Source organism: Pan troglodytes, chromosome 4, assembly GCF_028858775.2.
Source record: "Pan troglodytes isolate AG18354 chromosome 4, NHGRI_mPanTro3-v2.0_pri, whole genome shotgun sequence".
Classification (NCBI taxonomy): domain Eukaryota; kingdom Metazoa; phylum Chordata; class Mammalia; order Primates; family Hominidae; genus Pan; species Pan troglodytes.
The window spans coordinates 83,316,595-83,330,625 of NC_072402.2; the positions used below are offsets into that span (position 1 = coordinate 83,316,595).

The following is a 14,031-nucleotide window of genomic DNA, read 5'->3' on the forward strand; positions in this document are numbered from 1 at the left end:
TGTAGATCCACTTAAAATTGATTTGCAATATAAGGAAAAAATGCATTTTATAAGTTGTTTGCTTTGTGTAGTGCATCTTGTTAACCGTAGGACTACTGTTGCATTGAAACAAAATAGAATTAATCTGTTCAGGTAAATAGAACTGGAAGTGAGATTTGTTGTCACTCCTTCTCCTTCAAGTACTGACCAGTCTTTTAATTCACACATAACTAACACTCTGTGCAATAATATTTTTTTGTTCTCTGTCTTTTCAAATAGAACTCAAGCTCCATGAGGAGATGTTTCATTGTCAGTGAGCACATTCTTGTCAATTAGTTCCTTCTTGTTTCTTACTATAGCCCCTGTGTCTAGAACCTTTCCAGGTATTCAGTAGCCATTTAAAAATTATTTGTTGAATGAATTGTAAGAACATCCACAAGTTTTGCCTGACTGGGCATGGGAATACATGCCCATCTTTGGACTGAATGTCCATTTTTCCCTTCTTTGATTTATCAAAATATTGGTTAAATCATCAGGACTACTGTTAGAAGGAATTTTATATCTAAAAATAGTTTACCTTCTATGGATGTAAAAAATAGTTGTAGTAGTTCTGGCTTTTATATTATTTGATGTTTCAAAGCGGTTTTTTTTTCCATCACAATATTCTACGTTCTTGAAAAGTACTCGTTCATGTGACTGCTATCATTTGTGCTTGTGCAGCTCGTAGATACAGGAGAGAAGATAAGGAAAATGCTTACCCTGTGTCTCCTTCCCTGTAACACAGTTTTTTTTACCATATTGATTCTCCACTTTCTACTCCCTAAGTAAAATTTTGCAACAGGCATTTGGGAAACTCTGGATACAAGAAAAAAATTTTAATATTGTACAAAGAGACAAGAGGTGACTTCTTTTTTATTTTTCATTTAGAGTTTATAGTTTAATTAAAGAAAATGCACATATATCTAAAGATAATCATGGATAATACACTCATGTAATTACTACTTTCAGTGGTTGTAACAACAGCCAAAGCACAAACAGAAATGAGAAAGGATTATCAGCATTATGCAAATACATATCCTCTTTAAGAATTCCTGTTATAGTGAAAGCATTAAAATAATTGAACACGTACAGAGACCATATACTTTGTGATCTTTTTAAAAAAGTATTCAAAATATATTTCTGTGTGCAAAACATTTTCATAATGATCTTGTTTAAATGAAAGTATTTAGAATAGCACATTGTAAAATTATGCTGCAGAGCACAAGTATTTTTCTCTTTAGAAGACACATAATAAAATAGAATCATCAGTGTTTTTTCATAAACATGAATCTTTAGAGTGTTACTTGATCCTGCATAATAAGGGTACTTTTTTGCTTAATGTAAGCATAGTATACTAATTCTTTTAAAATTCAGAATGCATATTTACAGTCTAGGCAGATGGGACATGAAGGTCACACAGCATGAGCAGTGAAATATCTCATTTACCTAGAGTTCTAGAGAGAATTTTAGGAACTCTTATTTATTATCAGTGCATAAACAAGAGTAAACTATACAAAACTGTTTGCAAAACTCTCCTCTTTCTACTCAGAAGGCTTTCCCTAGAATAATCATTATGGAGTCTGTCCATCCTTTACTCATTCACTGCATGGGGACAGGTGTTAGTTATGAGATTGGTGAATTTAGAAAGCTAACCAATTTCATACCTATTTTGGGATTCTCAATTCACAAACTTTTGTGCGTTTCTTAATTATTTCCTTTCTTTTTCTTGTAGAGAGCAGTCATGATGGCCTGCACTCCACACAATGCAACAGAGTGAAAGAGCAGGTTCTGCTTCTTTGGTGTAGTCCTGAAGCTTCCTAAGAAACTTCACATCAGGTGATGGATAGGAGCAACCCTGTAAAACCAGCCTTAGACTATTTTTCAAACAGTAAGTAATAAAGGTGACGTTTTGATCTTTATCTGCTTAATTACTTCTGCTATGATTCTATTGATTCTAACATTGAAGGAGCAGTAAATTTATATGTATCATCAAACTATAAAACAATAAATAAACTATGTCAAATACATTATCACATCCTTATGTTCTTATGATAATATTGTCCTTTTTAAACAGTTTTTATTCTTATTTGTTGATTGGTTTGTCTTTATGTTGTCCTTTCTACTATCAAACTGAACATGTTGAGGTCATAGGCTATCAAAACTGTACATTTCTGATGCTAACCATAGAGACTTAACAACAGTAAATAGGCCAAAATGGAATGTTGTTAGCCATAGTGTGTATTATTATTTCTTTTATACATTTGGTCACTGTTAGAGGAGTTTATCACTTTTTGCCTAGATTAATGACACACAAACCATCTACAAACGAATCATACCTTATTCCCTCACTGTAATTTTTAATGTTGCTATTTTTGCCTGTTAACATTCCATAGGTTTATCACATTGCTTAAAGATTTAATTTAATTTCTGTATTGTATATGTCATGAGGGATTGCTTTCAACCTTCCAATGTTCATGGTCTCATTTTCATTAACATAATCCCAACTTTAGCTGAGCACAATACCACATTTCCCAGCATTCCTTGCATCTGGATATAGCTGTATTAAAATAAGCCGTGTGAAACTTCTGGGATGGCTCCTTAAGTGCAGTTGACTCATTAGGGAGGTATGTCTTTTTTATTTTTCTACACTTTCTGCTGCTGTCCTGGAGTACAGACATGGTGGCTAGAAGCATGAAATCACCTTGAAGATAGAAGTCATGCATTGAAGTTAGTAAAAGAGAAATGTAAGTGTATAGGTTCCTGATGAAAATGGGAAGCTTATGTACTAGCAACAGAATGCTTATTATGCAGGCTTCCTATATGTAAAAGAGGACAAATTCTCATTTTATTAAGTTTCTGAAAGTAGATTTCTAAATGCTGGTTCTATTTTTTATTGAAAGTAATGGCAAAAAACGCAATGCCTTTTGTACCAACCTAATAGTTAATAAACATATCCTCAAATGAAATGTCTTAGAATTGTATTCATCAAGTTAATATTAATAATTTATTAGAATAGCACTCTAAAAGGTTGCAGCCTATGCATGAAAATACTTACAAACTACTACATGATAATCAATTCTTTTTGGCAAGACTGCTATTTACATGGACACAAGAGTTATTATAAGAATGTTGTATGTATACATGAATAGTGTCTGTTAAACACTGGAGATAATAAAAACAATTTTTCTGTTAATTATAAAAATCTGAACATTTTTGTGATTATATTTCACAAATGACACACCATTTTTTTTGCAGATTTTTCTTATCCCCAAAGTTTTTGGTAATTTATTACCAACACAGCACACAATTCTAGTGGCAATGCATTACCTCTGCAGTTGATTTTGAAGTAAGAAGGCCTATTTATTGCATTCATTCCTGCTTAGATGACATCTTAAATTTGTTAATTGGATTATTATGCTCTATTCTATACATTTATTGATTTATAGATTTTGTGGACACAAATTTCAAAACATATTCGAAAATTTAGTGATAGCTTTTTAGAATCTATTCTTCAACATAGTTATAGAAAGTGAACAAGAAGGACCTCCTCTAGAGATTAGGTTGAGAACCACTTCTTTGATTTGTTAAATATGTGTACATGGATACCATGTGGCTTTATTATGAGGAGCCACTTAAGTGGCTGAGTTACAATTCACAAAACATTGTCACAGGGAAAATATCAGGACAAATTTTCAAGCCGCATGCCAAGAAAAAAAATCTTTCTAAATGCTTATAAGAAATACCTTAATTAATGGGAGCCCTTCAAAGTACAAAAAACATCATAACTAGGAGTTGCAACACAACCAGCAATTTGCTGATTGAAATGCATTCATTCATACTGACTTCACCTGCTGAATGGAATATTGTGCTGTACTGTCCTTAGCTATGGAGAATTAAGGAATATCCCCTTCTGGTGTTCAACAACAACGAAAGAGCAAGAAAGATATATTCCTAATTTTTAAAGAAGAATGTAGAGATACTTAAACAAGACAATGAAGGTGGTAGAAAGATTATTACCATCCCCAAAGTGTTTGCTCATTAAAACATTTTGTGATTTTCTCTGCCCATATCATACCTGTATGGATAATTGTTTTACTATCCACACAGTTATGAGAGTGAGAAGATGGAATCTAAAAGATGTAACAAGAGGGAATCTGTGTGGTGACCACAGTAATCACAGGCTGGTTGGGATCCTAAACTCGGCCACGGCACAAAAGCATGTTCAAGTTTAAAGTCATGAGAGAGGCCTGGCATAGTGGCTCACACCTACAATCCCTGCACTTTGGGAGGCCAAGGTGGGAGGATTGCTTGGGGCAAAGAGCTCAAGATCAGCCTGGGCAACATAGTGAGATCCCATCTAAAAAAATGTTCTTTAAGTTAGCCTTATGTGGTGGCATGTTCCTGTAGTATCAGCTACTCAGGTGGCTGAAGTGGGAGGGTCACTTGAGCCTGGAGGTTGAGCCATAATCATGCCACTGCACTCCAGCCTTGGTGACAGAGTAAGACTCTGTCTCCAAAAGTAAAACACAAAACAACACAAAAAGTAAAGTCACAATAAAATGAGATGCTATTAAGGTTGTTTTATGTTGATTTTCAACTAGACCAGCATTTAGCCTCTACAAAGGCATATACAAAATAAACCCTAAACCTAAATGGGATTCAGCAGCAGCAGTGTGGGTTAAAGAAGCCACCAGTTCCCTGGAGGCCAGAACCACAGGCCTGTGGCCTTTTTTATTGTTTTGACAGGGAGGTGGAAAGCAGGAGTATAACTACATTCAAGTGTCTGCTCTGTTGCTGTATGAGAAAATCCGTGCTGTAGCACATCAAAGTTTTTCCAAATTTTATTTCTTAGGACATCTTTGGGGTTTATGTAAGTATTTAATAGAGCTCCCCTAGCCCAGGCTTACACAGGACATATGTCTAGTGTCATAGGTCTGTATGCTTAAATTATAGCAGAAAGTTTGCTAAAATTTAAGTGAAGTAATGTTGAAGGTTGAATCATTTGAAACAAACTACCTGCACCAAAATATTCTTTAGTGTGCTGATTTCTATCCCACCCCTAATGAGGCTGAATTTTAATCTTAACTCTGCTTGTAATTAGGTATTTATATGTGTCTATTATTCATTTTTTAACAAGATGTCTCTTCAGAGATAAAATGAGGGTAGCAAAAAATAATTTTAATAGCCATTTATATGGCTTTGATAACAATTGTCTGTTCTACTTATTTGACTGATTCTAAACTCTAAAGGTTATTTCACAGTTAGTAAATTACATAATTTTTATGCAACAATTTGCCTGCCAGGATTCCTATAATACTTGTCAGCTATCAGTAGGTATAAGCCTGTTAGCCTCTAATGTGAAGATAATATCTCTTTAAGTTATAATGCATTTACAATTGTTACAGTTTCTAAGGTCTTTTTAAGTTAGAGATGCATCTGAGGATGATGGTTTTCAAGGAGATAGCTCTTTGACAAAAAATGACAATATAGGACTTAGTGTTACATTAATTTACACATTATGTTTTTGCTATAAAGGGATAAAAGGTGTGCTATACTACCTATAAATTACTGTATGCCACATTTTGTAGAATTGTTTTCCATATTATTGTAGAATGTGGCACTTAAATAGTATCATGAAAAAAGTTTATTCAAGAAATAAGACATTAATGAAATATAATTAATATATAAAGATTATATTTAAAAATAATTATGTATTTCTAATCCTAAACTTTTTAAGGTGACATTATTTTTTTCTGTGATATAATTTCAGTTTAGAAGAACTTTAAATTTTAATAAGATTTTAAGATGATTCAGTAATGTTAACATACTTTTCTTCTGTAAATTTTGTTTGTTAACAATTTAGCTGCATTAATTAAATATTTATATAGCTAATTTTAATACTGATATTTTAATACAATTCTTAATTTTACTCCTGGCTTTCAATCATTCATATATGTTTTTAAAAATTGCTTTTTCCATTGCTTTACTTCTTAATTACTTTTATCAAAGTCTTAATTGTGTGTGGTTGATTTTAAAAGTTAAATATTTCTATAAGATTTATAAAGACAAACTGGGTACAGTGACTCACACCTGTAATCCCAGCACTTTGGGAGGCCGAGGGGGTAGATCACTTGAGGTCAGGAGTTCGAGACCAGCCTGGCCAATATGGTGAAAGCAGTTTCTACTAAAAATACAAAGATATGCCTGGTGTGGTGGTTGGCCCCTGTAATTCCAGCCACTTGGGAGGCTGAGGCAGGAGAATTGCTTGAACCTTGGAAGCGGAGGTTGCAGTGAGCTGAAACCATGCCATTGCACTCCAGCCTGGGCAGCAAGAGTGAAACTCCATCACACACACACAAAAAATATATATATATATATATATATATACACACACACACTATATATATGTATATATATATATATATATATATATATATATATATACACACACACACACAATAGAAATGTCCTGGCTATATCTATATTAATAGGTTTTGCACATTTAAACCAAAGTCACACATATGGTTTGATTCTAATTAATTCTAATGCATCTTGCAGGTTACAAACTGTATTCTATTATGTAATTATCTGCTGATCCACTCTGTATCCTGTTGTGTAAGTTGCGATGATTAACCTCTGCCTTTATGATGTAATCCAAATGTAGCATATAGACCTCAATGATAAGATTGATCATGGTGCATTTAATCATTAATTTATTATTAATCTCTTTTATCCTGGTACTTAGAGTGCAGATTTTTCTCAACAAATATTTACGCAATCATTAAATGAAATATAGCCTTGTGTCACTTAGCAATGAGGATATGTTCTGAGAAGTGTGTGGCTAGGTGATTATCTTACTGTGCAAACTTCATAGAGTGATCAATCTATAATGGTGATAGCAATTTTTCAACCCTATTATAATCTTAATGAGCCATTGTTTTACATGCTGTCTCTTATTGATGTAAGCGTTGTTATGTGGCACATGATTATATAAAAGATATTAATCCATTCATTATTTGTGCATTCATCCATTTGACCTATGGTAGTGTTCTATTGAAAATGAGTCATCGTGATATAGAAATCCACTCTTAGTTGTTTTTACTTTCTCTTGTTCGTGGGGAAGAGTGGGTATTGATTTTAAAAGTCTAAAGAATGGGGTATTGTGAATAGTGCCGCAATAAACATACGTGTGCATGTGTCTTTATAGCAGCATGATTTATAATCCTTTGGGTATATACCCAGTAATGGGATGGCTGGGTCAAATAGTATTTCTAGTTCTGGATCCCTGAGGAATCGCCACACTGACTTCGACAATGGTTGAACTAGTTTACAGTCCCACCAACAGTATAAAAGTGTTCCTATTTCTCCACATCCTCTCCAGCACCTGTTGTTTCCTGACTTTTTAATGATTGCCATTCTAACTGGTGTGAGATGGTATCTCATTGTGGTTTTGATTTGCATTTCTCTGATGGCCAGTGATTGTGAGCATTTTTTCATGTGTTCTTTGGCTGCATAAATGTCTTCTTTTGAGAAGTGTCTGTTCATGTCCTTTGCCCACTTTTTGATGGGGTTGTTTGTTTTTTTCTTGTAAATTTGTTTGAGTTCATTGTAGATTCTGGATATTAGCCCTTTGTCAGATGAGTAGGTTGCGAAAATTTTCTCCCATTCTGTAGGTTGCCTGTTCACTGTGATGGTAGTTTCTTTTGCTGTGCAGAAGCTCTTTAGTTTAATTAGATCCCATTTGTCAATTTTGGCTTTTGTTGCCATTGCTTTTGGTGTTTTAGACATGAAGTCCTTGCCCATGCCTATGTCCTGAATGGTAATGCCTAGGTTTTCTTCTAGGGTTTTTATGGTTTTAGGTCTAATGTTTAAGTCTTTAATCCATCTTGAATTAATTTTTGTATAAGGTGTAAGGAAGGGATCCAGTTTCAGCTTTCTCCATATGGCTAGCCAGTTTTCCCAGCACCATTTATTAAATAGGGAATCCTTTCCCCATTGCTTATTTTTCTCAGGTTTGTCAAAGATGAGATAGTTGTAGATATGCGGCGTTATTTCTGAGGGCTCTGTTCTGTTCCATTGATCTATATCTCTGTTTTGGTACCAGTACTGTGCTGTTTTGGTTACTGTAGCCTTGTAGTATAGTTTGAAGTCAGGTAGCATGATGCCTCCAGCTTTGTTCTTTTGGCTTAGGATTGACTTGGCGATGCGGGCTCTTTTTTGGTTCCATACGAACTTTAAAGTAGTTATTTCCAATTCTGTGAAGAAAGTCATTGGTAGCTTGATGGGGATGGCATTGGATCTATAAATTACCTTGGGCAGCAAAGACTTGGAACCAATCCAAATGTCCAACAGTGATAGACTGGATTAAGAAAATGTGGCACATATACGCCATGCAATACTATGCAGCCATAAAAAATGATGAGTGCATGTCCTTTGTAGGGACATGGATGAAATTTGAAATCATCATTCTCAGTAAACTATCGCAAGGACAAAAAACCAAACACCGGATGTTCTCACTCATAGGTGGGAATTGAACAATGAGAACACATGGACAAAGGAAGGGGAACATCACACTCTGGAGACTGTTATGGGGTGGGGGGAGGGGGGAGGGATAGCATTAGGAGATATACCTAATGCTAAATGACGAGTTAATTGGTGCAGCACACCAGCATGGCACATGTATACATATGTAACTAACCTGCACATTGTGCACATGTACCCTAAAACTTAAAAGTATAAAAAAAAAAGGGGGTATACACACAATCAGGTATCAAGCAGTGGCACCTCGTGCAAAATAATAAACTCATCTAAGATCCTAGCAGTTCATTCAGAAAATAAAGCTAGAAATATATCTTGGATATGTAAAATGTGAGTGTAAAAATTAATGAAACTAAGCAATGGGAATATGAGTAGTAAATTATTTGAGAAAATACTATAACATTTACTTTTTTAAATTTCAAAACTATACTTCCTTATTTAAAACTGAAAATTTTTGTGTACATATATGAAACTAATTGTGTCATTTTTCTTTTTGTTACAATATAGAGTGATGTTTCAAAACACAAACATAATAGGTAGAGTCAATTACTTAGGGGAGTTTAAACCTGGAGGTAACATTAGAAATAGAAATAATAAAATGCAGTGTTTTTGGATTTGTCTGTTAAGATTATTTTAATCCAAATCATATTTAATGGTTTACATAGTTGTATATCAAATTTGGTTTCACAAATAAATTATATAGTAAATTAAAAAATGCAAAAAATGTATATTGTTATACATTCTGTAACCTATGAATCCATATAACTTGGGCAAGAAAATTATATAATTAAAAATAAAACCTTTCTGTTCTGAATTATGTTTTAGGGACAGCTATATAGTTCACACTCACAAAGGAATCATAAAAACTCTATGTATAATCTTGGAAGTAAAAATATCTGTTGTATCATATTTATGAAGTATACAATTGATTAAAAATGATAATGTCTGTCTTCTATCCAATGGCAATAACAGAAGATAATGGCATATAAGTAGGCCTGTCTCCTTTTTTTTGGCATTGATTTATATATCTTTACTAGCTTTGTTGTTTTAACTCCAATAAAAGATTATTTAGTAAGCCAAAGCAAAAAAAAAAAATCCTGTGAGCAGCCACAAACTGAAAGACTACGATTTTTAGTCAATGTCCTAAGCAACACAGTAATTTTAGGTTAACCAATGTGTCAAAGAGAATGAGGAAAAATTATTACAAAAATGAATAAATAAACTGGTCTAGGTCAAACCGTACTCCTTCTCAAGAGAGTAGTCAACTGATATTAAAGCCTATGACGTAGTATGTGCCATATTGAGTATGCAATATCAAAATATTTCTTTTTTTTCTTTCTCCAGCTACTGCAAACCCTAATTATTTCCTTATCCGATCACTTTAAAGTCATTCAACAAATCATAATTATGCCATTGTTAACATCAGAAACTGAAAACCTACTGTCAAAAGTGAGCTAAAATATCACTATTTGGATTTATTTATAAATTTAATTTATTTTATAAAAAGATTGACTTTCAATTTGAGAATAACATAAAAAATCAATTCATTCCTCTGTGCATCAATATTGTATCATTGGTAGTTTAAACTTTTCATCTAATATTAGATTGCATGCAGGATTTTATATCTAATTACTCTGGCAGATGTCCTTTAGAAAATTCAAAAATAAAATGCAGCAATTCATATTGGCAGATTTACTATTGAGACCAATGCTTTCTTAACTAAAAGGTTTTGTTTAAAATCGTTAGTTTAGGAAATCTGATAAAGATTTTTGAATATCAGAGCGTTTAAAAGAGATTCTTACTTTACATCTGGCATATTTCTTGTGTTACATATTATAATTTCATTGAACATGGCTGTCTGTAAAACTATATATATGATCCGGAAGAGACTCAAACTAAATTAAGTTTTAACAGCCATCAATTCATTTTAAAATGACACAGGCATGAAAAATGATCTGTCAAGGTTTGTAAATCTTATTCTGTTAGCTATTGCTAGAGATAGTCTAAAGATATTCTACTTGGAATTTGAGATCAAGAGAAAGATTTTCTATTAGTAATAATATTCAGATTATTTTTATTTTAATGTATAAATTTAAAATTCTTAGAATATTTTCAACAATATTTTCCATTTCTAAATTTATTTTATTTCTAAACAAATGTAATTACTTTATTTATTAACTTTTATTTTCAGTTCAGGGGTATATGTGCAGGTTTGTTATATAGGTAAACCTATAGGTAAATAGGTATACAGATTATTTTGTCACCCAGGCATTAAGCCTATGCGCGTTAGTGAAAAATGTTATTGCTTTAAATATCCAAATTATTCAGCTGCATTTGATCTCATTCTTTAGTCCAATGTAAGTAAGAGTAAAGCAATGACATTTAAGGCCACCAGGCTATTCTCATTTTTGGAAAAATGCTGGATTACATTACCAGCATATTAAATGAGAATATCAAGGTGTAATATCTCCCTAGAAATTGTCTCACCTTCAATACTATTGACATTTTTGGACCTGATAATTTTGTTGTGGGCTCTAGCCTCGTATTATAGGAGGTTTACCAGTTTTCCTGCCCTAAACTTACCGGATGTGAATAGCACACTCCACTACCTACAGCAGTAAAAACTAAAATTGTCTCTAAACATTGACAAATTGTCCCTGGTAGTGAAAATCACCCCTGGTTGAGACCGTGTTGTTGAAAATAAAACAAAAACTTTCACATCAATAAATATGTTAGGCCGTGTATGTTAAGGATTAACATTAAGACAATATGGAGCAAGCACTACATGAAAGCAGTGACGATTGGGAATTAGTGGCACATTATCCTAATAGTTAATATAGTGACTGTAATATCTAAATATCATCATATAGAGTTTTTCTTAGATTTTTTCATTAGTATAACAGGATGTTGTGTATGTTACACTGTATATACTGTTATTTTGAGAGACAATTTTGGGAGATTTTGCCAAGGTATTTTCAATTATAGGTCTTTAATACATTCTAAGCAAGTGGGTCTCAAAAATGGGAATTTTACACCCCACATTCTTCTTCCCATCCGGTGGACATTTGTCAATGTGTGCAGATATTTCTGATTAAAAAAAAAAACTGTGAAAGAGAGGGTGTGCTACTGGCATCTGGTGGTCGAGGCTAGGGATGTTGCTAATCATCTTACAGTGTACACGATAGTTCCCCACAATGACTTTGAGAAACCCTGCTCTGACACTACTGCAGGATGAATTTTAAGCACAATTATAAGAGAGGACCTAGATATTGAGTTTTAAAAGGAGAAAATATAAGTACAAAAGAAGAATGAAGATTGTTATAACAGGGGCAAGTAGAAGTTAGAAGAAAATGTGATAAAGTAAATCTACATTTTAGAATAGTACTGGAAGTTATTATCAGGTGTTACAGACAAGTTTGAGACTTCCATAAGTGACCTAAAGAAATTATGGACACTGCAAGACTAAATAATCATTCATTTAGGAAGGAGCTTAAACGCACTTTCTCAAGGCCGGGCGAGGTGGCTCACGCCTGTAATCCCAGCACTTTGGGAGGCCAAGGTGGGCAGATCACGAGGTCAGGTGATCGAGACCATCGTGGATAACACGGTGAAACCCCGTCTCTGCTAAAAAATACAAAAAAAAAAATTAGCCGGGCATGGTGGCGGGCGCCTTAGTCCCATCTACTCAGGAGGCTGAGGCAGGACAATGGCGTGAACCCGGGAGGCGGAGTTTGCAGTAAGCCGAGATCCCGCCACTGCACTCCAGCCTGGGTGACTGAGTGAGACTCTGTCTTAAAAAAAAAAAAAACTTTCTCAAGCATGCTAAGTCACAAAATTTGAGTTATCCTGAGCTTTTTTTACTTTAAGCTATCAAGCCATTGTTTGGAATCTTCAGAACCTCTTTAGAGTTTGGGATTTAAGAGTCAGTAGGTAGATAGTGAGCTTAAGATGCCAAACACAACATATAAAGCTATAAAAATCCATATGATCTTGAAAGATTAAATGGAAGCCCAGCACAAAACAATTGCTGAGTATATTATTTACGTTATCTGAAAGTATGCCAAACAGACACTTTATATGTTAATAAAGATATGAGAAAGAAAATTCCAAAGAGTTTCTAAAAAGTGAACAACCACAAAATTTCATTAGCTTGCAACAAACATTTTCTTCTCACTCATGTTACCTGATGGAAAATCAAATGGCTGCCTGGAGACAGCATGGAGGGAGAGACTGATTACTGAGGTGCACAAGAAAACTTTTCATAATGATGGTTGTGAATGTAGTGATATTTCCAAAAGTATATACACACACACACATATATATATATATATCTCTCAAATTTGACCACATCACACATTTCAAGTATACTGAATTGACTGTGCATCTCTTATTATACCCCAGGAAAGTTGAAGATATGACAATGAAAAAAAAATTCTTCCACCGACTACCCATCAATTTTCTTCTCATTAGCCTCACAGATTTCACAGTTAATTAAAGGGAAGATGCAAATATGTTCAAACTGTACATATTCTGAGGCCCATACCTTGCCATTAGCTCAATAAAGAGAGACATTGTCCCTGGCATGAAAATGAAAAACTTGCACACTCCCTATGTGGCTTCTGGACACTCTTAAGACATGAACACACTTCGGGGGCTCACCCTGTCAGGCTTTGCTCTCAGAGCTTAGATGAGAAAAACACAAAAATAAAACCAAAAGGTGACATTTAGATGCCCATCAAGAAAGATGTGTTGGGAACTGGACAGGTCAGGGCTTTAAGTACTGTATCTTACTGTATGTTTAAGTACTGTATGTTACTGTAGAAACTTACCCATTTTCCCCTCAGAACAACTCTGTCTCAGGGGGTGAGTCTGAGAGCTACTGTTTCTTTGTAAAGGTTTTATCTGATCAGGCCCACGGTCACCACGTCAGCCCCACTGCCCCTAAATAGTTTGAATCTTGATGTTTTGATTTCAAAGACTTCTGATTCTAGCTACATAGCTTTGTCCATTTCCCACCTTACCACTATTTACTTTGAATTTTGTTGCATGCCGAGACCAGTGACTGCCACAAATGTGACTGTTCTAGAATCTGCTTTCTGCTCTGATCTTTAGTCAGTGTGCAGACTCTAACATAAACTCCTTTCTATCGTATTTTCTTGAGTCCAAGAGCCCATAGATTGTATAATGCACTATTTTATGTCCCGTTAAGCAAGTAATTCGCATTATGGCTAATTAAACTAAGACATACCACTGAATTGTAAAATGCATTATATTTTCAGGAGATATTAAAATATGAAATGTATAGGTCTTGGAATAGATGAATTGTGACAGTATCTTTGGAAAGCTAATTCAGTTGCAGTATTGCTTAAGATGTCTTTAAGAGCTGACTTCCTTTAGTTGGAATACATATGTAAATTATTTGCAGAGGAGATTTACCTCTTTTATCTCATTCATTTGTTTATTCAGTCATTTATT

The 14,031-nt window shown here is 34.0% G+C and overlaps 1 protein-coding gene across 1 annotated transcript in view; it reads left to right on the forward strand.

Moving 5' to 3' along the window:
• Positions 1 to 1,792, forward strand: part of LOC134810156 (ubiquitin carboxyl-terminal hydrolase 51-like) — a 60,850-nt gene extending 59,058 nt beyond the window's left edge. Inside the window, exon 4 of the mRNA XM_063811809.1 lies at positions 1,751 to 1,792. The gene's annotated coding sequence lies outside the window, so the exon portion shown is untranslated. The remainder of the gene's footprint in view (positions 1 to 1,750) is intronic.
• The last annotated feature ends 12,239 nt before the right edge of the window (positions 1,793 to 14,031 follow it).